Source organism: Bufo bufo, chromosome 5, assembly GCF_905171765.1.
Source record: "Bufo bufo chromosome 5, aBufBuf1.1, whole genome shotgun sequence".
Classification (NCBI taxonomy): Eukaryota; Metazoa; Chordata; class Amphibia; order Anura; family Bufonidae; genus Bufo; species Bufo bufo.
In genome coordinates, this window is record NC_053393.1 from 107,794,134 (window position 1) to 107,817,084 (window position 22,951).

At 42.0% G+C, this 22,951-nt stretch overlaps 1 protein-coding gene across 3 annotated transcripts in view; it reads left to right on the top strand.

Annotated features, from left to right (window-relative positions):
* STAU2 (staufen double-stranded RNA binding protein 2) overlaps nucleotides 1–22,951 on the top strand; it is a 321,730-nt gene that overhangs the window by 108,102 nt on the left and 190,677 nt on the right. The window lies entirely within an intron of this gene.

Here is a 22,951-nt window from a genome sequence, read left to right on the forward strand (position 1 = left end):
ATCGCTGCTTCTTTTAAAGTCTTCTCATTGATACCATATCCTTTCCTTAGATTAGCAATATTACTGGAAAAATTCCCCCTTATGAATGCCTTAAACGCATACCAGACTACGTGAGTTTTAGCTGAATTGTAATGAATATCCTGAAAACGGACAATCTCTTGTTGTATTAATTCATGATTCTCCATTACCGACCAGTGGGTGTTTAGTCTAAATGGGGGTTTCGCCACAACTTCTTTGTGGGCCATACAGAGCTCGAGAGACAGTGTACTCACTTTTGTGACATACTGTATGTTAGCCCAGGTATTAGGCTCAATAACCAGATAACAACGTAGGAAAACCAACATTGGACTGGTGAAATTGCATGAATGAAAGTCCTGGGAGCATCTCCTAAAAGTGTACCCTTAGCTGAACTATTTTCCTTCAATTGTTGAATGCAGTTAAATGATTTATTCTAAATTGCTGCTGTTTCTTCATGGAATTCTCGCTCCTGCTATCCTTGAGCCGCTGAGTCAGTTTGCTTACGTAAAGGGCAATACAATACAGTGCATTTTGTTTGTGGGTAGGAAATTGCACGACAGATTAGAGCCGCTTTCCTTGTAACATTTTGTTCCGCTTGTCATGTTGGTAAATTTGTAAGTCTGAAGTAGTGGAGGGAAATGTCAGTCCTTCTATGTGAAACATAATTTTCCTCATCTGGAAAACAAATTTTCTGTTTAGTAAAGAGAAGACATATGTGCTATTTTAGCTTAAAACCCAAATAAACAAACAGTAAAACCTCAATACTTTGGTCATTTAAGGGCATGTTGTATATGGTCTTCTAGTGCAAAATACCTCTGGGGTGCATGTTGTCCCTTTTTTAAGAAAAATCTTTTGTGTGGCCTTCTAGTGGAAAATAGCTCTGGTTAATGTTGTCCCTTTTAAGTAAGGAATCTTGTGTATGGTCTTCTAGTGGAAAACGGCTATATTGTTGATGTTGTCCCTTTTAACCGCTTGCCGTCACACTAACGCCGATAGGCGTCAGTGTGGCGGCTCTCTCAGGTCTCTGACGCCAATAGGCGTCATCTCGTGAGACCCGAGATTTCCTGTGAATGCGCGCTCACAGGAGCGCGAGGTAAACAAGTTGATCTACAGCCTGCCAGCAGCGATCATTCGCTGGCAGGCTGTAGATGCGATTTTCTTTACATCAGAAAGGTATATTAGACGCTGTTTTGTTAACAGCGTCTGATATACCTGGTCCTCTGGTGGTCCCTTTTGCTTGGATCGACCACCAGAGGACACAGGCAGCTCTGTAAGTAGCACCACACTACACTACACCCCCCCCCCCCCGTCACTTATTAACCCCTGATCACCCCATATAGATTCCCTGATCACCGCCCTGTCATTAATCACCCCCCTGTAAGGCTCCATTCAGACACCGGCAATGTGCTTTCCGCATTTTGCGGATCCGCACATTGCCAGAACTATATATAAAATGCCTTTTCTTGTCCGCAATTGCGGACAAGAAGAGGACAAGTTCTATATTTTTGCGGAACGGAAGTGCAGATCCGCAGTTCCGGATCCGAATGGGACAAAGTCTGTCCCCATAGAAATGAATGGGTCCGCAATTCCGTTCCGCAAAATGCGCAACAGAATTGCGTACGTGTGAATGGGGCCTAAGGGTCCCTTATCACCACCAGTTAGTTAGCTACTTGTTAGGTAGTTAGCGCCCAGCCCACCGCACCGCAGTCACTGATTAGCGTCATCGCTGTCGCTAATCAGCACTAGTACTATATAGTATCTGTAAGTGATCAAGACTGATCGCAATCAGATCTATATCAGTACATTAGGGTCACCTTAGGCTCTACAAAAAACGCTGTGTTCGCCCGATCAGGCCTGATCTTGTGCGCACACTTGCGTTCAGTCCGCCCCACCGCAGTTACAGAATTTTTTTTTTTCTGATCACTGCAAAAACACCGTAAAATCGCTGTGGCGCTATAAAGATCACTTTTGAGCTTTTTGGATCTTTATTAGCGATCGCAGATTTATTTATTTTTTGCACATTTTTTGGCAGAGATTTTTTCATCCACATTGATCGATGCGAATGAAGAAATCTGTGCCGTTCATTTTTTCTTTCAGCCCAGAGGCTGAAGGGAAAAAAAATCTCATTACCCGTATGCTCAATATAAGGCCTCATGCACACGACCGTGCCATTTTTTGCGGTCCGCAAACTGCGGATCCACAAAAAACGAAAGGCGTCCTTGTTGACTTCTGCAATTTGCGGAACGGAACGTGCGCCGGCAATATAAATGCCTATTCTTGTCCGTAAAGCGCGGACAAGAATAGGACATGTTGTTATAATTTTTCTTTAGCGGGGCCGCGGAACGGAGCCACGGATGCGGACAGCACACGGAGTGCTGTCCGCATCTTTTGCGGCCCCATTGAAATGAATGGGTCCACATCCGAGTCGCCAAAACGGCGGCTCGGATGCGGACCCAAACAACGGTCGTGTGCATGAGGTATAAGGAGAGTAGCAGAAACTCCTAATGCTGGCCATACATGTAATGATTGCGGAGACCCTCAAATGCCAGGGCAGTACAAACACCCCACAAATGACCCCATTTTGGAAAGAAGACACCCCAAGGTATTCGCTGAGGGGCATATTGAGTCCATGAAAGATTGAACTTTTTGTCACAAGTTAGCGGAAAGGGAGACTTTGTGAGGAAAAAAAAAAATATATCAATTTCCGCTAACTTGTGCCAAAAAAAAATTCTTCTATGAACTCGCCATGCCCCTCACGGAATACCTTGGGGTGTCTTCTTTCAAAAATGGGGTCACATGTGGGGTATTTATACTGCCCTGGCATTTTAGGGGCCCTATAGCGTGAGAAGTAGTTTGGAATCCAAATGCGTAAAAATGCCCTGTGAAATCCTAAAGGTACTCATTGGAATTTGGGCCCCTTTGTGCACCTAGGCTGCAAAAAAGTGTCACACATGTGGTATCTCCGTACTCAGAAGAAGTAGGGCAATGTGTTTTGGGGTGTATTTTTACATATACCCATGCTGGGTGTGAGAAATATCTCTGTAAATGACAACTTTTTAAAAAATTTTATACAAAGTTGTCAATTTACAGAGATATTTCTCTCACCCAGCATGGGTATATGTAAAAATATACCCCAAAACACATTGCCCTACTACTTCTGAGTACGGCGATACCACATGTGTGACACTTTTTTTCAGCCTAGGTGCGTAAAGGGGCCGAAAGTCCAACAAGTACCTTTAGGCTTTACAGGGTTGCTCACAATTTAGCCCCGCCCAAAATGCCAGAACAGTAAACACACCCCACAAATGACCCCATTTCGGAAAGTAGACACCCCAAGGTATTCACTGAGGGGCATAGTGAGTCCGTGGGAGATTTTTTATTTTTTTTTGCCAGAAGTTAGCAGAAATGGAAACTTTATTATATTATTTTTTCCTCAAAGTGTAATTTTCCGCTAACTTGTGAAAAAAATTTAAATCATACATGAACTCACCATGCCCCTCCGCGAATACTTTGGGGTGTCTTCTTTCTAAAATGGGGTCATTTGGGTGGTATTTATACTATCCTGGCATTCTAGCACCTCAAGAAACCTGACAGGTGCTCAGCAAGTCAGAGCTGCTTCAAAATGCAGAAATTCACATTTTTGTACCATAGTTTGTAAACGCTATAACTTGCGCAAACCAATAAATATACACTTATTATAGAAATGTAATTATATTTGAACAATTTTACCAGAAAATTTAAAAATACACTTTTTTTGAGAAAATTGCAGTCTATTTTGATTAATATCAGAAAAACAAAAAATGTCAGCAGCAATCAAATACCACCAAAAGAAAGCTGTATTTGTGAGAAGTAAAGGAGGTAAAATTAATTTGGGTGCCAAGTTGCATGACCGAGCAATAAACCGTTAAAGTTGTGAAGTGCCGATTTGTAAAAAAGGGCCTGGTCACTAGGGGGGTATAAACCTGTGGTTTTTAAGTGGTTAAAGAAGAAATGTTGTAAACTTTCTTCTTGATGGAAAATACCTCCGGGAATGGATGTTATCCCTTTAAGGAAGAAATCTTGTGAATGGTCCCTTTTAAGTCCATGAAGTTTTCTAAAAAATATATGTTTCAGCTTCTTCTTAGACCATGGTGACCTGTAGCAGAATTTTAATGTATGTTTTATGCTTCTGTCTTTAATAAAAGAAATAAGAATGGTTGCCTATGAGACCATGTATGATTGGTTAGAGAGCACCACTCGAAGTGCCATCATAATATTTTACCCCACTGGTACTTTTAACAAGTTCTTTTTAAGTTTGTTTAAAAGGGTTGTTCAGGGGTTTTATATTCATGACCTCTCCTGAGTATAAGTAATCAATATCAGATCGGCGGGGGTCTGACATCCAGCATTTCTGTCGATCAGCTGTTTGAAGAGGGGGTGATGACCTATCCTGAGGAGAACCTCTTTAATTCCTAACCAGAATATTTGCTTCGATGTCTTGTGAAAAGTAGATGTGTAACATAGAAAACAGGTACAAAAACAAAGGGAGGGGGCTGCTGAAACACGAGAATAAAATTAAAATTAAAAGATAAGCCTAGTTGCCAAGTCAGTGAGGGGATCAAGTTAGATAAAGTCAGATAAGACAGACAGGAAATGACTAAGAAACGATCAAGGACCGAGGACTGTTTCAGCTTTACATTAAACAATTGAAAGCTTTACAGCATATGCACAAATTGAAAGATAAAAGTATGGAATTTTCCCTAAAAACTATTTCTACTTTGCTTCTTACATTTCATGTATAATTGTTTGGACATCGGATCTTATGTATACCTACCCACAAATAACTCATAGGCTGCTGTTTCATACAGAGAACAGGGGTTATCAAATGTTTTTAAAAATATATCTCTTTGGGTGCTGCATGGTGGGCTTATCATCTATGACTGAACATGCGGCCTCCATAGAAAGCTGAATAGAACTGAAGGGAGAGGAAGTGGCACCTCTTGCTACTGCAAGCCATCGATTTCAGTCCTTTGACAACCACTTTTCTAGAATAATCTTACAAATATTTAAAATGGAAGATGCAACGAGCCCCAGAGGTGCCAGTGCAGAGGATGGGAGTGGTAGTGGCCTTGTTGGAGTGTTGTCTAGGTGTACTCCCTCAGGATGTTGCTCCCGGAGGATCAGTGCAGTAGAAATGGAGTATTGAAGAATGAGACCAGAATTAAGTATATAAAAGTTTCTTTCTAAGTGCAATTTAGAAACTTCAGGTACTTTCAATAGCAGCTGATATCAAGTGTAATTCTCTGGCACAAGTACAATTAAGCACTTGTATTGTACTGACCTAGTAGTAGTCTGGGTGATGGTGTCTTAGACATAGTCCCTTACCTTACAGTAGTGTCTTTAATGCTGGTTGTAGCTGTTCACTCTGATGTCTGTCCTCTCAAGGACTTACTTGAGAGTATATATTTCTGACCACTCTGGAGAATCCAGGAGCTCAGGCGTGTGGTTCCTCTCCAAACTAAGGTTGCTCCTGAATTCCCTTTCTTGGCAGGAAGCAGCAGCATCCCATGTGGGGAGGAACAGGGTTGTTTGCCCTGTTGCTTGCCAACCATTACCATACAATACAAAAATACCTAACTATACATAGCACCAAACTATATACAATATTATAGTACCCCCAGGTCTGAGGTACTACATCTATATGACACATAACAAGCACCATGATGCTGCATAAAAAGAAAAAAAAACTTTGGGGTATCCTCTCCATTTTGAAAAGACGGCACATGAAACACACACATTTTATTTTTCTTCGCAATTTTTGTTTGCTAGTCTTGAACATATAATAGGGGAATTTCTCCAGATTGTAATCTTTATATGCCAGACTCCATCCAGTTTGCGCTGTGGTAAGATGTGCTTCATTTATTAAGTAGTGTGCTAGGTGCACTATGTGCTGTCGTACATTTGAGCTGCAACTTACGCCAGTTTTTCGCATCGATTATAGTAAGGCTACTTTTACACTTGCGTTTTGGCTTTCCGTTTGTGAGATCCGTTCAGGGCTCTCACAAGCGGTCCAAAACTGATCAGTTTTGCCCTAATGCATTCTGAATGGAAAAGGATCTGCTCAGAATGAATCAGTTTGCCTCCGATCAGTCTCCATTCCGCTTTGCCTGCAGCTTTTTGATGTCGGCCTGACGAAGCGGAGCTAAACGGATCCGTCTTGGCACACAATGTAAGTCAATGGGGACGGATCTGTTTTCTCTGACACAACCTGGCACAATAGAAAACTGATATGTCTCCCATTGACTTTCAGTGGAGTTCATGACTGAGCCGTCTTGGCTATGTTACAGATAATACAAACGGATCCGTTCATGACGGATGCTAGCGGTTGTTTTATTGTGACGGATCAGTTTTTGCAGATTCATGACAGATCCGCTCAAAAAGAGAGTGTGAAAGTAGACTAAATTTGTTGGGCCATGTGTAAAACCCCCTCCTAGGCCCAAAATGAAGCAAACTTTATGCCAAAATCGTGTTTGTGCAATTTATGACTTTTTGACTCCATTTTTATGGCGCACAGGGTTGACCGTTTTTCACGAGGTGTCACATCTATGGCAATAATTCATATATGCAGTCTACAGTACACTGGAACATTACTGCTGATGGTCAAATATTAGAATAGCTTAGTTGATGTGCCCTATTGACTACACAACTATTTGCTGGATTCACACATGGTTTTTAGACCATTTTTGAGTTATGGAACTTGTTTAATATCTGCCAAATATGTAACCCAAATGGCCATCTTGTATCGAGCCTGAAGTATTTATGTAGGATGATGCAGCACTTCTCCTATTTTGCTTTATGGAGCACAATTCTGAGTAGTGATGATCCAGCTAAGCCATATTTCTGGTATTGGTGAAGCATCACAACGGTCAGGTAGAACATGAGTCAAAAATAAATTACTGTTGATCTATTATTTTGGGTTAATCCCTATTCTTATCACTCAACTTCTGCGCCTTAGATACATTGACTTGTGGCTTACCTTCACAGAGAATAGTACCAGATTGAAACTCAACTTTTATAGGTATACTAAAAATAAAACCATGTCCGAACCAATGTTTTTAAATCTGCTGCTATTCTAGGTGAAGCCATTTTAATACATAGGAAGCTTAGGGAGGATAATTTTTTTTTTATTTTTTTTTTTATTAGTTGACTACCAAATCATTGGATTATTTGCATTGTTTTACCTGCCCTACTACTGCTGTGAAACTACAGCTCACAGCATGCTCACGTGTTCTTTTAAAGATGCATTCACATGACTGTATTTTCGGTCCGCGTCTGATCTGTATTTTTTGCGCATTGCACATGGACCCTTTCCTTTCTAAGGGGCTGCAAAAAATGCGGACAGGGCACAGATGGCATCCATGTACTTTCTGCATCCGTGCGGCCGAGCCGCGAATTACAGAGCATATCCTATTCTTGTCCATTTTGCTAATAATAGATTAGTTTTTTCAGTGGGGCCCACAAAAAGTGTAGGAAGTACAAGGACCACATCCAGATTTTGTGGATCCACGATTTGCGGACTGCAAAGTTGATATGGTCATATAAATGCACCCCAAGTCCTAAGGAAGTGAATGAAACATTCTGGAAATTTTACTTTACTTCTGACGTGACAGAGGTTGCTGATCCCTCTCCTAGTACATAAATTGATAGATTAAAAAACAAAAAGTCAACCATAAAATTTTTAACTGCTTCTGAACATGTTATAATTCAAAAATATCAGGTTATAGAAGGTTTTGGATCAGTCTGTACAATCCCTACATTTTGGATTTTGAGATACAGACAAATGCACAGTGATATTAAATGTAGAAAGTGAATAAACTTCTTCTAAATTGACATTTTCATCGCCTTTTTTGAAGACTGGATACTAGAGTGATGACAGTAGAAGTGATCCAGCTCCTTGACATCAAAGCTCACGTTCCCCTTTTTGGACATTACTAAATTGTGACATCCAGAAATCATAACCATACACTCTTTTCACTCAAAACTGAAATAGCTGCCATCTTAAAAAAAAATAGATGTTATTTTTGGACAGCCTTATGACCTCTTAATGAAACCCAGGGGCTTCACACACAGGGGGTTTGATGACCAATACACAACTGTCACAATCTCAGGAATTTCCTCATTGATTTATAAGTGTTGTATTCACCACATGGGATGAGGTCCTCATAGAATAGCCTTACATTCAGCTTTTTGTGCCCCTCTGTGTGTTTGGGGCCATTTGATTTTGTCAGGACATCCCTTTTACTTTTTTTTTTTTTGTAGAAAATGGTAGTGGACAGCTGGTGAGGGCACCATATAAATGATGGCACAGATTGTAATCATACTTCATGGAGTAGTAGTGTCAGATTAGAGCTGTAGTTTTCTTTACTCAGAAATTATAATCCTGATGATTTCCCTGATTTATGAAATGTTTGTTGTTATGAAGAAGCTTTTATTTATGTGAAAATTATATTGGTATTACATATAGGTGTATCTTACAATGGTTGCACGTACCCATTCAGATTTTAGGGCTTATGGAGAAGCAGTAGATTTATCTTGAGTTGTGAAATATGGCATCATCAAGGTATTCAACTGATACTGAGAGGATGTGGATCCACAGTGCTACACTTAAGATAAGATGCCTTTATTGTCACTGTACAATACAATGTAATACAATGTACAATACAATGAAATGTTTGGAGCAATCCTAGATGCCATGGACAGAAGAACAAGAACTGACATTTAAACTAAAGTATTACACTAGAAAAAAAACAATATATATGGCAAGAGCAAAGTAGGAAGTGCTTATGAGTTTATATACACACTGATTCAGACACCACTGCAGACAAGAGATCATCATGGGGTCATGAATGCAGCAGTTACTTTCAATCTGTGGTAGTTTCTATCCTTAGAAGGGGCAATAGTCTCTGAGCATTTAGGAGACTGATTGCTTTGGGGTAAAAGCTGTTCTTCAGCCTAGTGGTGCGGGCATGTAGGGCTCTAAGACGCCTACAAGAGGGTAGGGGAATGAAAAGGCTGTGGCCGGGGTGAGTTGGATCCCCGCAGATAATTTTTGCCCTGTTGCTGCAGCGAGCAGTGAAGATGTCCTCCAGTGATGGTAGCTGAGTACCAGTGATTCTGCCAGCCATTCTGATGATGCGCTTGAGGGTCTTCTTGTCCTCAGAAGAGCAGCCGGAGGACCACACTGTAATGCAGTATGTGATAACAGATTCTATGGTGCTCCTGTAAAAATGGACTAGCAGCTGTTTTGGGAGTTGTGCTTTCTTCAGACTCCTCAGAAAATAAAGCCTCTGAAGGCCACTTAAGGGCGTTATCTATGTAGTCCTAGTCCTATGTAGTCCTGTAGTTAGGGAAAGGCTGTGGCCAGGGCAGAAAGAGTTCAACTTTGGGTCAGGACAGAAATCAGGCAGAGAGGTCAGGAAGAGAAGGCTCAAATCCGGAAAACAGACAAAAATCTGTACAAGGCCGGTAAATGCAGAATAGCACACCTTTGCAGGATACTAGCAGACAAGAACCTATTGCTGAGTAATTTTCCCACAGGGCCTTAAGTACTGGGGAAGGTTTAGGTATGTGGACCGGCCCTTTAAAAGTCAGTATGTGGCCTACATTCAATGAGGTGTGGTGCCTGGAAGTTCTTCCCTTGCAGGCGTCTGAGGGGCATATGAGAAGAGATGTGCTCGTGCCCCCCACAGAGAGTGGAGCGGCGGTAAGCACAGGCCACCAATATAACATCAGCCCTTGTGGCAGGTCATGTGGACGTGTGTTTGCTTCTGTTACCTACTGTAAACTTCACATGATTTTGAGTCCATTATGATCAGTAATTGAATTCTTGAAGTCCATGAACTTCTTTTTGGACAAACCTAAAGGTCTCTAGTTCGACTCCCAGCTTATAAAAAAAGGATGCTTTTAGCGTGTCCAATTTGTTAATGATTTCTGTTTTTCAGTCCCTAAAAGTACATAAATAGCTCTTAATCCATGTTTAGAGCTAATTTAAAAGGGTTGTTACCCATCCCCACCAATCTATCCTCAACTCTGCTGCCCGACTAATCCACCTCTCACCCTATTACTCCTCTGCCTCTCCCCTCTGCCAATCCCTTCACTGGCTCCCCATTGCCCAACGAATTCACTTCAAAGTACTAACAAATACATACAAGGCTGTCCACAACCTGTCCCCTTCCTACATCTCCGAGCTACTTTCCCGATACACCCCCACACGTAATCTCCGATCCTCACAAGACCTCCTCCTCTTCTCTCCTCTTATCGCCTCTTCCCACAATCGCCTCCAAGATTTCTCCCGTGCATCCCCCACACTCTGGAACTCGCTACCCCAACATATTAGACTCTCACCTACAGTGGATGGAATCCTTCAAAAGAAACCTGAAAACCCACCTCTTCAGACAAGCCTACAACCAGTGACCCTGCTGCCTCTATACCGCCATGACCAGCTTTACCCTCACCTACTGTGTCTTTCTCCCATAACATGTAGATTGTAAGCCCTCACGGGCAGGGCCCTCTCTCCTTCTGTACCAGTTTGTAACCCTTCTTGTTTATAATTAGTGCAATTGTCTGTATTATGTATGTGCACCCTTATCACATGTACAGCGCTATGGAATGAATGGCGCTTTAATAATAATAAATAATAATAATAATAATCTATGAGCCTGAACAGTGAGGAGCTGCACATACTGGCTCCCACCAGGCTCCGTGTGACAATGTACAACCATTCCCCAGCTGATCATTGGGGACACTTCATCCTAAAGTTGGCCTTACACTTAAGATTCCTTGCAACACCAACTGGCTCAGCCGACTGTGCATGTTTTTCAGTTCAGAGAGATGAAGAAGCCTTTGGCAGCGGCTTATCCTTCACAGAAACACAGGATTGGACGGGTTAAAATGCAACATGCTTATCATTTTTGCCCCCAAAATCTGGCAGGAAGCCCCAATACACAGTAGATAGTTGGCTGATCCTGAGACTCCGCTTTCAGAAGACGTTTATCTAATGTACAGAATTCTGTCGTCTTAGTAATAGTGAAGGTTTATTCACCAAGAAAGCAAAGCAATGTTTCGACTTTCTACAGTCTTTATGCTTGTTAAAAGACTGTAGGAAGTCGAAACGTTGCTTTGCTTCCTTGGTGACTAAACAGTCTTCACTATTCCAGAGAGGCAGAGAGTGCTGCGATAGTTCATTAGTAGTAAAATCCCAGAAAACCCCTTTAATGAACCATTGCAATTGCGCCATTGAACAGTTAGTGCTGCTGCATTTTTTACATTTTGTATCTAATGTACAGTGTATAGCCATCTCAATTCGACTGCCTTTTTAGGGCTCATGCACGTGACCTACTTTAAACCCCTGCAAGTATGGTCAGTGAAAAACTGGCAGTTTTAGATATATATTTTTTAGATTCTGTTACGCTATTACACTTTATGCGCACAGATGTCATCAGGTTTCATGCATGTGAAAAAAAATAACACGGCATCTCGTGGCAGCTATTAGTGAAAAAATGGACAGTCCTCCAGTGTACGTCAGTTTGTTTTGTTTTTTTCACTGACCCATTGATTTGAATGGGCAAGTTCTGCACGAAAATGCAAAATATAGAATATGCTGCATTTTTTTTCACACAAAGCAATCGTGTATTAGGAAAAACACCCATGTGCATAAACCCTTTTGACTTTAATGGGTCATCTATCCATTTTAAAGAAATTATCCCTGTTACAAGAACTTATTCTGTGTCCATAGGATATGGTATAAGTGTCTGTTCAGTGGGGGTCCAACAGCTGGGGCCCCACCGATCACGAGAACAAGAGTCTGTTTTACCAGGTTTGAAGGGAGCAGCAGACACATGATTGGTAGAGGTCCGACCTCTGGGGCAGACACTTATCCCCCTACGCTGTGCATAAGTTATTGTAAAAGGACAACCCCTGTAATAATAGACAGTACCCAGGCATCAAAATTGCTTGTGTACATGAGCCATTAAAGGGGTGGTGAAAGAATGCAGGGCAGGAGGTTTGGCAAACCCTCTCCATTTGACCGGACCTGTAGAAGTAGGGTTACTTACCTGCTTCCCGCTCCTTCTCCTCCTGGCCTGCGATGCTCTGCCGGTTTAACATCACTGCAGCCAATCACTGGCCACAGAGAGACTGGTCTCCCTTGCATCATGTGACCATTTGTTATGACGTAAGGGCAGCCTGTCACTGCCTCGGCCAGTGATTGGCTGTGGCGTCGTCACACCACATGTTCACATCAAGGAAGCCCAGCGGAGCATTGCAGGCCCGAAGGAGCGGGGAGCCGGTGCCGAGAATCGGGTAAGTGGGTAAGTGGCCAAGTGGAAGGGGGGGGGGGGGGTTGCCAAAACAATCCGCCCCCCTTGCACATCCACTTTAAGGTGTTCACAAAGAGTTTAATAGTAGTATAGTTACATGATATAGTTACTTATGAGTTCAGCCAGATGTAACTGGTCATAATGGTTGTCGATTGTGTCTTTGGTCAATTATTGAGCAGTGGACATTAACGGCTGCGTGCATGAAATATCATTGCAGTTATATTTTAATGTAGGCCCTTTTACATTACTTTCATGTAAACAACAACAGTAAGTAAGTACGTTAAAGGGGTTGCCCGAGATTTTAATATTGATTGCCTGTCCTCAGGATAGGTTATCAATACCAGGTCAATTAGGGTCGGCCTCCTGGCACCTCCAACGATCAGCTGTTTGAAGAGGCTGCGGTGCTCCAGTGAGTGCTGCGGCCACCTCCTAGCATAGCAAGCACAGTGCCGTACATTGTGTAGTGCTTGGATTGCAGCTCAGCCCCATTCATGTAAATGGAATGGAGCTGCACCTATGCAATGTGACATCACTCGCCCAGGAAGAGGCCGCAGCACTCACAGGTGGTGCGGCAGCCTCTTCAAAACAGCTGGCCAGCCAATCACATATTGATGACCTGTCCTGAGGAAAGGCCATCAATATCAAAACCTCGGAGAACCCTCTTAAACAGCGTTTGCTGTTGTTTCCTTATTATGAAACCTTATCCTCCAATGCCCTTCATCCTGGCATTGTAAACTGTTAGCATCCAATTCTTTTTGCATTGATACCGCATAGAATATCTGTAGTTTATCTGAATGCTCAGCTTGTGCACCCAGTTATTTGGTCCGTTATTTCCATCAGTTATTGTGAGCCAAAACCAGGTGCAGGTCCAATACACAGAACAGGAGCAGATCTTTCCATTATACCTGATCTTTGAGTAGGCATCACTACTGGTTTTGGCTCCCAATAAGGCTACTTTCACACTAGCGTTTTTACTGGATCCGGCAGGGTTCAGCAAAAACGCTTCCGTTACTGATAATACAACCATCTGCATCCGTTATGAACGGATCTGGTTGTATTATCTGTAACATTGCCAAGACGGATCCGTCATGAACTCCATTGAAAGTCTATGGAGGACGGATCAGTTTTCTATTGTGGCAGAGAAAATGTATCCGTCCCCATTGACTTGCATTGGTGGTCATGCCGGATCCGTCTTGCTCCGCATCCCAGGACAGAAAGCAAAATACATACAACATGTTGCGGTTTGCTCTCCGGTATGGGAACGCAACTAAACGGAACGGATTGCATTTTGGATCATTCCATTTTGTTCAGTTCAGTTTTGTCCCCATTGACAATGAATGGGGACAAAACTGAAGCATTTTTTTTTTTACGGTATTGAGCCCCTATGACTGATCTCAATACCGGAAAACTAAAACGCTAGTGTGAAATAACGGACCAAATAAATGAAGTGTGAACTCAGCCTAAGGCCAGATGAACACGATCGTATGTGTTTTGCAATCCGCAAATTGCAGATCTGCAAAAAAAACGATGACGTCCGTATGGCATCTGTTTATTTTTTATTTTTTTGCGAATCCATTGTATATGCCTATCCTTGTCTGCAAAAAGGACAAGAATAGGACATGCTCCATTTTTTGTCGAATGATACCACGGACAACGGACACGGAAAACAAACGGTTGACTATCCGCATTTTTTTTAACAGCTCTATAGAAATGAATGGGTCCGCATCCTATCCGCAAAAAAAACTGAACCGACGCGGAAACAAAATACATTCGTGTGCATGAGGCCTATATTTGTAGCCTGGTGTTTTGGGTTGAGTTCCACCTGAATTCACGAAGTAAATCCAACTTGCATGAAGAGTCCAAGCCACCACCACATGGTACCTGAAAGTATTGTCTATTCTATGGCACATTTGTCCTGCCCTGCGTTCATTGGAACTGCTCGCTTCTTTAGTATGACTTTCAGATGCATTGAGACATGAGTGCAAAAAGCCCAGGGTGGTCTTCATATATTATAGTTTGTAGACTCTGATCTCTCTTCAGACAGAATTGCATCTGTAAGGAAACCAAAGGGGCCACATCTGAGATGCACATTATCACAACCTGTGTTACAGATTAAGGAAATTGAACACAGGATTGGATCCAGCTTCACTTTTGTATTTTCTTTTTAAATGTTGGCACAACTGACAAGTAAATTTCCCCTTTTTCTTGTGTAAGGTGGAGCCTGTAAACTTCAGGGCTAAATACACAAATGTCGATCTAGAAGAAGTACAAAGTTGGTTTAGGAGGCCATGCCAAGCATTCTTTAACATATTTAAGATAAATCACAAAAGCTTTTGCGGAACTAATCCGGGTTTGCCATAGTGACAGGGAAAATTGTTGTTCATTATGTTTTCACGGGAACATGATGTCATACGAAGGAGCACACTGAAACAATCTGTTGCTGTTTTGGCGAAGTATATTAATTGCACACCAAAAAAAAAAAACCTTAGGGGCCCTTTTCCCAACGAGCATCACGTTGAACACTCGATCTGCAAAGATAAATCCATGGCTGGAAATCAAGTTCTAGAGAAGAGTGTTTACGTAATAAGACAGACGGAGCCATCGCTCAGAACTACGCCAGGAATGCACTTTTTTTCCCCCCAAAATTTGGTTGCGTTCGCTTTGGACAAGTTATCTTGTGCTTACTACGATAAATGACTTTACGTCATATTTTGATGTTGTGCAGTAGTGTAAAATATTCCTTGGGGAACTCCAATATCCAAAAACTTAATTTTTGTTTATTTTATGCCTGTTCGTTAAATGTTTTTTTTTCTTTTGTATCATTTTCTGGGAAGGTTGACAACAGTATTTGTGACTCCAGATGGGAAATACATTTTTACAGGCTGTTGTCTAGTGCTGGTATGTTCTGTTTTTTGCAGAGAAGGCTCTTACATAAGTCGTCGTCCTCAGGTGCACACACTCTACAGTAGGACCATTTTCATACCAGGGGCGTCTGTCATCAGATTTATGGTTCCCTTTTGGAAAGCCTAAGCAAAAGGCTGGTTCACTTACTTTCATTGACTCCCTTTGTTTTGCTAAAATCAGTATTGAGCAGCTTCAGCCGAGTGACTGTGCAATGTATTAATTGCTATGGGAACAGAGCTGTTCATCGATGGCAAGGGGTGAGAAGAGCCAGGAGCCCCATTCATATGAGGACTTCCGAGCTTGTGCATTGTATTGAGCGGACCCAAAATCTGGCCCTACACATAAGACAGCTCATCTCCTCTTACACATCCCTGCTTATCCCGGCCAAACAAACATATGTTCTCAATAAGTAGAGAGGAAGGAAGCCTCTGCCAGACTCCTCCGGCAGCAGCTTATTTCCCTAAGAACAAAAAGATTGGGCAATTGAAATCCAACATGCCTAATCCTTATATCCTCCGAAATCTGGGCAGAGTTGGGAGGCCCCATACACATTAGATGGTTGGCCGATTCTACCTACAGACAGTGTCAGACTGGGATACCTAGGGCCCACCAATAAAACTCATTCTGGTGGCCCAGTGTACAGCAACATGCAAATATTACCTGCTCACACAGAGGCAGACAGCAACAAGACGCTACAAAATGATTGATTATGGGGTCCCTGCAACAACTTTAAAAGATACTGGTTGGCCTGCCTCTATGCCTAGAGTCCATCTTAACCTTCCGATGCATCTATAATAACTTGGATAGTCTACCCAGTTTTTTTATATTGATGTAGGTTATTTGAGATGCTCTGCTGGTGGACTGGTGGCCCACCTTTCACAGGGGCCCACCGAGGGGATTCCCCTGTGGGCCAGTCCGAGCCTGCCTACAGATGACAAGCTTAAAGGGGTTGTCTCACCACCAAGTAGCATTTATCATGTAGAGAAAGTTAATACAAGACACTTACTAATGTATTGTGATTGTCCACATTTCCTCCTTTGCTGGCTCATGGTTTCTGAGCAGCAGATTACTGCTTAGATCACTGCTTAGAATCTGTGATTGGTGGTGCCTGCATGAACGCTCGTTCATCAGGTGATTGGCGGCACATTTACATGGGCAGATTGTCAGGAACGGTCGTTCCCAATAATCTTGATGATTATTGGCTCGTGTAAATGCATCTTAAGGCACTTTCTTACTTTGATGCAAATGGTGGTATGTATGAATAAAGTATTACAATTCTTCAATGGATATAAAAGTACATTGCCATAAGAAGAATAAGCTTCCAATGTTTGGTCCTCCTGGACATTGATTACAGCAGTTTTTTATGGTTGTCTTCCATGCAGTACAGCCGTTCTACTCCACTTCACCCTATTGTCTTTAACCACAGATAACAGCCGTGATCAGGGTTTCCAAAGGACTGAAATGTTGACGGGTAATTCACCCGGGCAGGTAGAATAATCCAATCTAGTAGCAGTTCCTACAGTTCTCTTAGGAACACTGGCGATATTGGGGGGAGGGGGGTTATCATTTGGTTTGTGACAATTTTCTGTTGTAAACAAGTCACACATTTGGTCACTACTTTTAAAAAGTGAGTGGGGCTTAGTGGAAAGAAGAGCCACATCGGTAAATTAACGCCTGAAGCTATGTAAATAATAGTGCAAATCTTGCTTGATTTTATGGCCTGCCAAAAGATGCACCATATTTATTAAGAGGTATACACTTCTCACTGGATTTGGCTCATCCTAATGCATCACACTCCCGGTTTAAACCGGTGTATGTAATACCAGCCTAAGTATATATGTTCCCATTATGTGTGATCAGTTTATGGGGTAAATTCAGTTAAAAATGGTTCATTAAGTATTTAGCAGTTTCTAGATTTGAGGGTCTCAAGTACGCCTTTTACGTATTAGATTTGGAACTGGCACATAGTCGATGATTGTGCACATGTTGATCCACGTGGAATGGACCACACGATATATTAGGGTAGATATGATAGTAATAAAGAATGAGCCCTGTGTTGAGTAAATCACAGCCATATGTTCTTTGAGAACTGCTAATTTATAGTATGTTGGTTAAGCTGGGATGAAGCAGAAGTTATCCTGGTATGGCAAGTCCTATAGATCATTTTTATTTGTAATATACCAGAGTACTCCCTGTTACCCTTCCAGACGGAGATCTTCCTCTGGGATCGGCTGATCAGTGTTTTTCCATATATCGTATTTTTTTTGCAGTTTAAAATGCTGTCTCTGTTTGGTATGAACCCATCCTTAACCCTCAGTTCAGACCTGAGCGTTTTACAGCGCGTTCCTACGCGCTGTAAAACGCTCAACAAGGAGAAACCAATGCTTCCCTATGGGAATGGTTCTCACCTGGGCGTTTTACAGCGCGTACGATCGCGCTGTAAAACGCCCGACGCTCAAACAAGTACATGAGCGTTTTTTTGGGCGTTTGTCGTGCGTTCCCGTACATAGACTTTCGGGAACGCGCGACAATGTGTGTTCACTTGTCTCTGTATGCGCGATTGTAAACGCCCGTACAATCGCGCATACAGAGCGCTCCTTTCAGAACGCTCAGGTGTGAACCCAGCGTAAAGGAAGTCTTGTCACCATGATCACCTCGAGTAGTACTACAGATAAAGAGTCCAGGTCACAATTTCTTTATTTCCTTACTGCCCCACATGTGCTCACTAGTCCCCTCCATTTTTTGGGCACGGCACAGACACGCTGTGTTTTTCTGCGCAACTTTGTGTACAGACAGTGGGCAGTAGTAAAATTAAAAATTTGGCATTCTGGACTACTACAGATAATAGTCCAGAATCGTGGTGACAAATTACGTTTAACTGTGTAAAATCAAAAGTGCCAATGAACCATCCTAACCCAGGAGCCGAGTACCAGATGTATGGTTGTTTTATGTGAGATGCTAGTCATATGGTTTCATCAGTATCTGATCGGTGGGGGTCTGACACCCGGAACCAGCACTGATCAGCTGTGACTTGAATGGGGCTGAGCTGCTCTTGGGCCACGTGACACGTGTCATCACTCTGCATAGGAAAAGCAGAGCGAAGGCCGCAGCGCCAACAGGAATTCCGGTGCCTTCTCAAACGGCTGATTAGTGGGGTCTCAGGGGTCGCACCCCCGCCAATCTGATACTGTTGACCTATTCAGAGGATAGGTCATCAGTATATAAATGTTGGAATATATATATATATATATATATATATATATATATTATAATATAATATATCGTGGGAGACGTAAACACAGCTTAATAGACGTTTATGGTTCACCAAATTATCTGCTGACGCCAAAATCCAAGACCCACAGGTTTGAGTCCTCATTTTTTGTGCGATATGGACAAAGGTATCCTGCCACGTAAGAATCAGGCTTATAAATGTTGCTCCTTTTATGTAATGAAAAGTTAGTACTGAGCTTACAGTGTGACAAAATACAGACCATGAGAAATCCGTTGTGTGCCAGAAGCGCTCTCCTACATGTAGTGCCATAGGCACGGATCATGTACTGTGACAGGACTGAAACAATACGTTCCCTGTCATCAAAAACTGCTCCGTTTTTCAGTGGATACTTTGTGATGTGACATGACAGGGATCCCCTGTTCATGCAGGGAAGACGTTATCTGTGTCTTCTCTGCATGAATTTTCATACAAATCGCTGGTTACACTGATCTACTATTACATACTTGTTATCCGTGATCTGTAAGGGCTCATTCAGACGGCCGTATGCTGTCCGCAAAAATACTGAATGCTATCAGTTTTTTTGCGGATCCGCAAAAAAACGGATCTGCAAAAAAACGGATCGCATTCAGTATTTTTGCAGACCCATAGACTTCAATGGGGCCATGTCCTGATTTTCACGGACAAGTATAGGACATGTTTCATTTTTTTTGCGGATCCGCAAAAAAACGGATAGCATTCAGTATTTTTGCGGACAGCATACGGCCGTCTTAATGAGCCCTAATTGAGGGTAACGGGGAAAACATATAGACTGTGTTCCCTTCTAACTTGTGCCCCTATAGTAAAAAATTAATTTACATAACTGTGCGGTTTTGCCTTTTAGAATCTTTGCTGTGTAATTGTTGAACGGTGTTTTTCACTGATTGCTATTCTTGTTTGACGGAGTTGAGTATACTTTACATAGCCCCTTACCCCCTACTTGGTTACGTTAGGATTAGCATGTTGTGTTTGTGCCTTCAATTGATTTTTTTTTTTTTATTGTTTAACTCTTTTTTTTTTTATACTTCTGTTAAATCACCACATTCAGACCTCTGTGTTTAGCAATGCAACCTTCTCACATTGATTGATTGGAGTCATCTTGCTCAAAGTCCACAGGAGACATTTCTACCATTACTTTATTGTCTGCGCTGTTTGGTTTATATTGAGCTGCTCTGATTTTTGGTTTGATTTATTTTATAGCTGGAGAGTTTTGGATTCTTGTAATAATGCAAGCAGATGTGGGAGTGAGGCAAATGGTTTTCTTAATGTCAGTCGGACAAGACCACATGTGCAGACTTATCTTTGTAATGAAATGCTGCAGGATATATTATCATTCCATTATAAACAGAAGGGCATTGTAAGAATTTGACTAATTATTTTTTTGTGTGTTCTGTGATATATTCTTATTTTTCTAAAAAATAAGACATTCGAGAAATTAAAACTGTCGGGCATGTTCTGTTTTTTTTCTCTTAGGTTACAATAAGTCTATTGACATTAAGGGGGTAATTTACTATACAGAAATATGCCTACATTAGGCTTATTTCTGGCGCAGATTGCGAATAACCTTCTGCGACTTTTCCCCGCTCACACCAGGTATAAAAGTGTGCGTGACGCGGGCAGGGAAAGGGTCAGGCTAGCATGTTCTACGCATCAGCAGTTTGAAGAGACCGTGGACCTCCGCCAATTACTGCAGCCTCTTCCTAGGCCAGTGGCGTTCATCATTCACGTGGCCTAGATGCAGCTCAGTCCCATTTACAATGAAGACATCACAGGGGAAGATTTCTGGAAGTATTTTGGATTATTTTGTTAGACCCAGTTTTTGTGGTATTTTTAAGTGATCAGACAGCACCTATACCTATATAGATATCTGTAGGTCGCTTACAAAAGTGGGAACATCATTTTTATTTTATTATTTTTTCATAGAGTTTTTATTGCACAAAGAAAGAAGTTTACTCCAGTATGGAAATCTAATTACAAGTGCCTCCCAAACTCAGAAAATGTTCCCTGTCTCATTGGTAAACCCTGCCTAACATCTCCCCCTTGGCCATGATTGACAACCCCAGCCTACGATGGCGTAATTCGTTTTTGTCTTGAGACCTTGCACGTGCACCATTCGTTGCCCGTCCATTAGGTGCATTTAACAGTGATATCGCTCAAGCTAGCGCAGTTAATCAGGCCAGAACGAGAGATGTTGGGAAGGGTTTACCAGTGAAATCAGAGCGGTCAGTCACCTGACAGACGAGTGGGTTACCATGATTCAGTGTAGGTAAAATATATGCGTTATGAGGACCCAGTACCATAGTAGTATTAGGGCTGTATGCAATTTCAGCCTCTTGATATACACAATCTGTGTTCCATGGCAGGAAGTGGAGATCCTAATAGTTGGGACGTTAAAGCACAAAGTATAATTTAATCTTGGAGAAATTCTTATTATAATACCATTAAATTAAGCTAAGCGTGGATGTTTGTTTTTATAACACCATGTCGATTTTAGATCTAATATTTTGTGCTTATTTATTATTTAAAGGGTAACGGTCACACTTAGACCCTAATTTCAATTTTCATATATGTAGTTACTAATAACATGATATTCCAGAATCAGTTACTATTAGACTGACTTACCCCATATTTAATAAGATTCAGCCCTTAGCAACCAGTCTGCATAAAACTGCAATTTCACTATTCAGTTAGGATGGCCGCCACTGCCCTCACCCTGAGGCTAATCCCGCCTGCCCTCACTAGCCAGTAACAATAGGCCCCCAAAAGTGTCAGTAACCAGAGCCCTCCCCTGTAAAGGGTTAATCTCCTGCAGCACAAAGGGGTCCTCTTACCACATGTTGCTTTCATTTATACACTGAGCAGACGGCAGATCTCCCTTCCCTGGTCTGCGCTGCTTCAACTCTACTTCTCCAGCTCTGCTGAGTGAGGGAGCGTCTGCCAAGCGCAGGTACAGGGAGAAGTGCACACAGCCCAGGCACTGTTATCAGCTGCTGGGGAGGACCTGCCTTTAATCATTTACTTACAGTCCCTGGCTGTCAGTAATGTGACCCTGCACGCTGCGTGCTCCATCTATCAATAGAGGACGGACCATGCCTAGCAACCCTATTTTAAGCACAGGTAAAAGTAGGCAGTACAGGGAACAAAACTATGGAATTAAGGGGTAATTGAATACACAGTGAAAAGTTGAAATAGGGCCACCAAGGAGATATTAATCACCACAATCCAATACTCTAAAAAAAAATATGACAGTTATACTTTAATCTTTATAAGTTGGGCTCCATTTTTCTGACCCAGAGCTTCTAATATACTGTCTAGCCATATACTGGGAGATTCTCTCAAAAGAGGTCCCGAATATTCTCTTGTAATTCCCGTTAGGATAGAAAGTTCTGAACAAAAAGAAAATAAATAATGTACATACCTTGACATGTGTGCATTGATTGGATTACATGCGTTGCTGGACGTGAACTCAGTTTTTTGCCAGACACATTTCGATGCGGCGCTCCATGTCCCTGAATGTATCAGCAAGCATATTGAGGGGGGAATAGCAGCAATTTTAGGTTGGATGTTTTCCTTCAAATCTTCCACAGTGCCAGGCTTGTTCCAATAGACATTTTCATTCAGCATACCCCAAAGGAAGACGTCTGGTGGTGTCAGATCTGGCGGCCGCTTAGGCCAAAGCCCCGTAAAAATTATTCTGTTGACGAAAAAGGACTCATTTTCTGGCATGCTCCTTTCCGATGTGCAACACATTGTTCCATCTTGCTGGAAGTGAACTTCTGTTATTTCATGATCATCCAACTGATTCATTAAATTGAAGCGCTGTTCAATACTGTATACCACCATTTCCACCATCCTGATGAGCAGTTGAGTGAAGAGGTACATGAGTATGCACCTGAAAGTCGCAAACCGAGGTTAAGCATTGCGATGGCTTTCTGGCACCTTCCTCGTCGCTCTAAGGCGGGGGCACCCTAGCTTGTTTGAAGCTCCCTGTACTGAAGAGCAAGTTGTACGTTGTTTCGTTCAGATTGCATTGTCCTAGTGAGAAATACTGAATATTTGGGACCTCTTTTGTGTGAATCTCCCTGTAGTTAAAATACAGAGTTGTGGAAAACCTTAGAAGCCTACTGTATCTATGACTAAGGACATTTAAAACCTGAAACGCGTAAGCAGTTGTCTATCTATACTGGATGTCTTTTATTACGTATTTAAAATAGAACACCAGAATTGTTTTACTCCACATAATGTGCTGATATATCTTCAATTTATTTGATTACCTCCTTGTGGCTTAATTATTAACTGTTCAGATCTCCACATTTTGATCTTGTCAACCATTTTCGTAGATTTGTATATTTTTTACTTATGTGCAGATTTTTTCAAGGTACTGTCTTGCTTCCACCGACAGGGA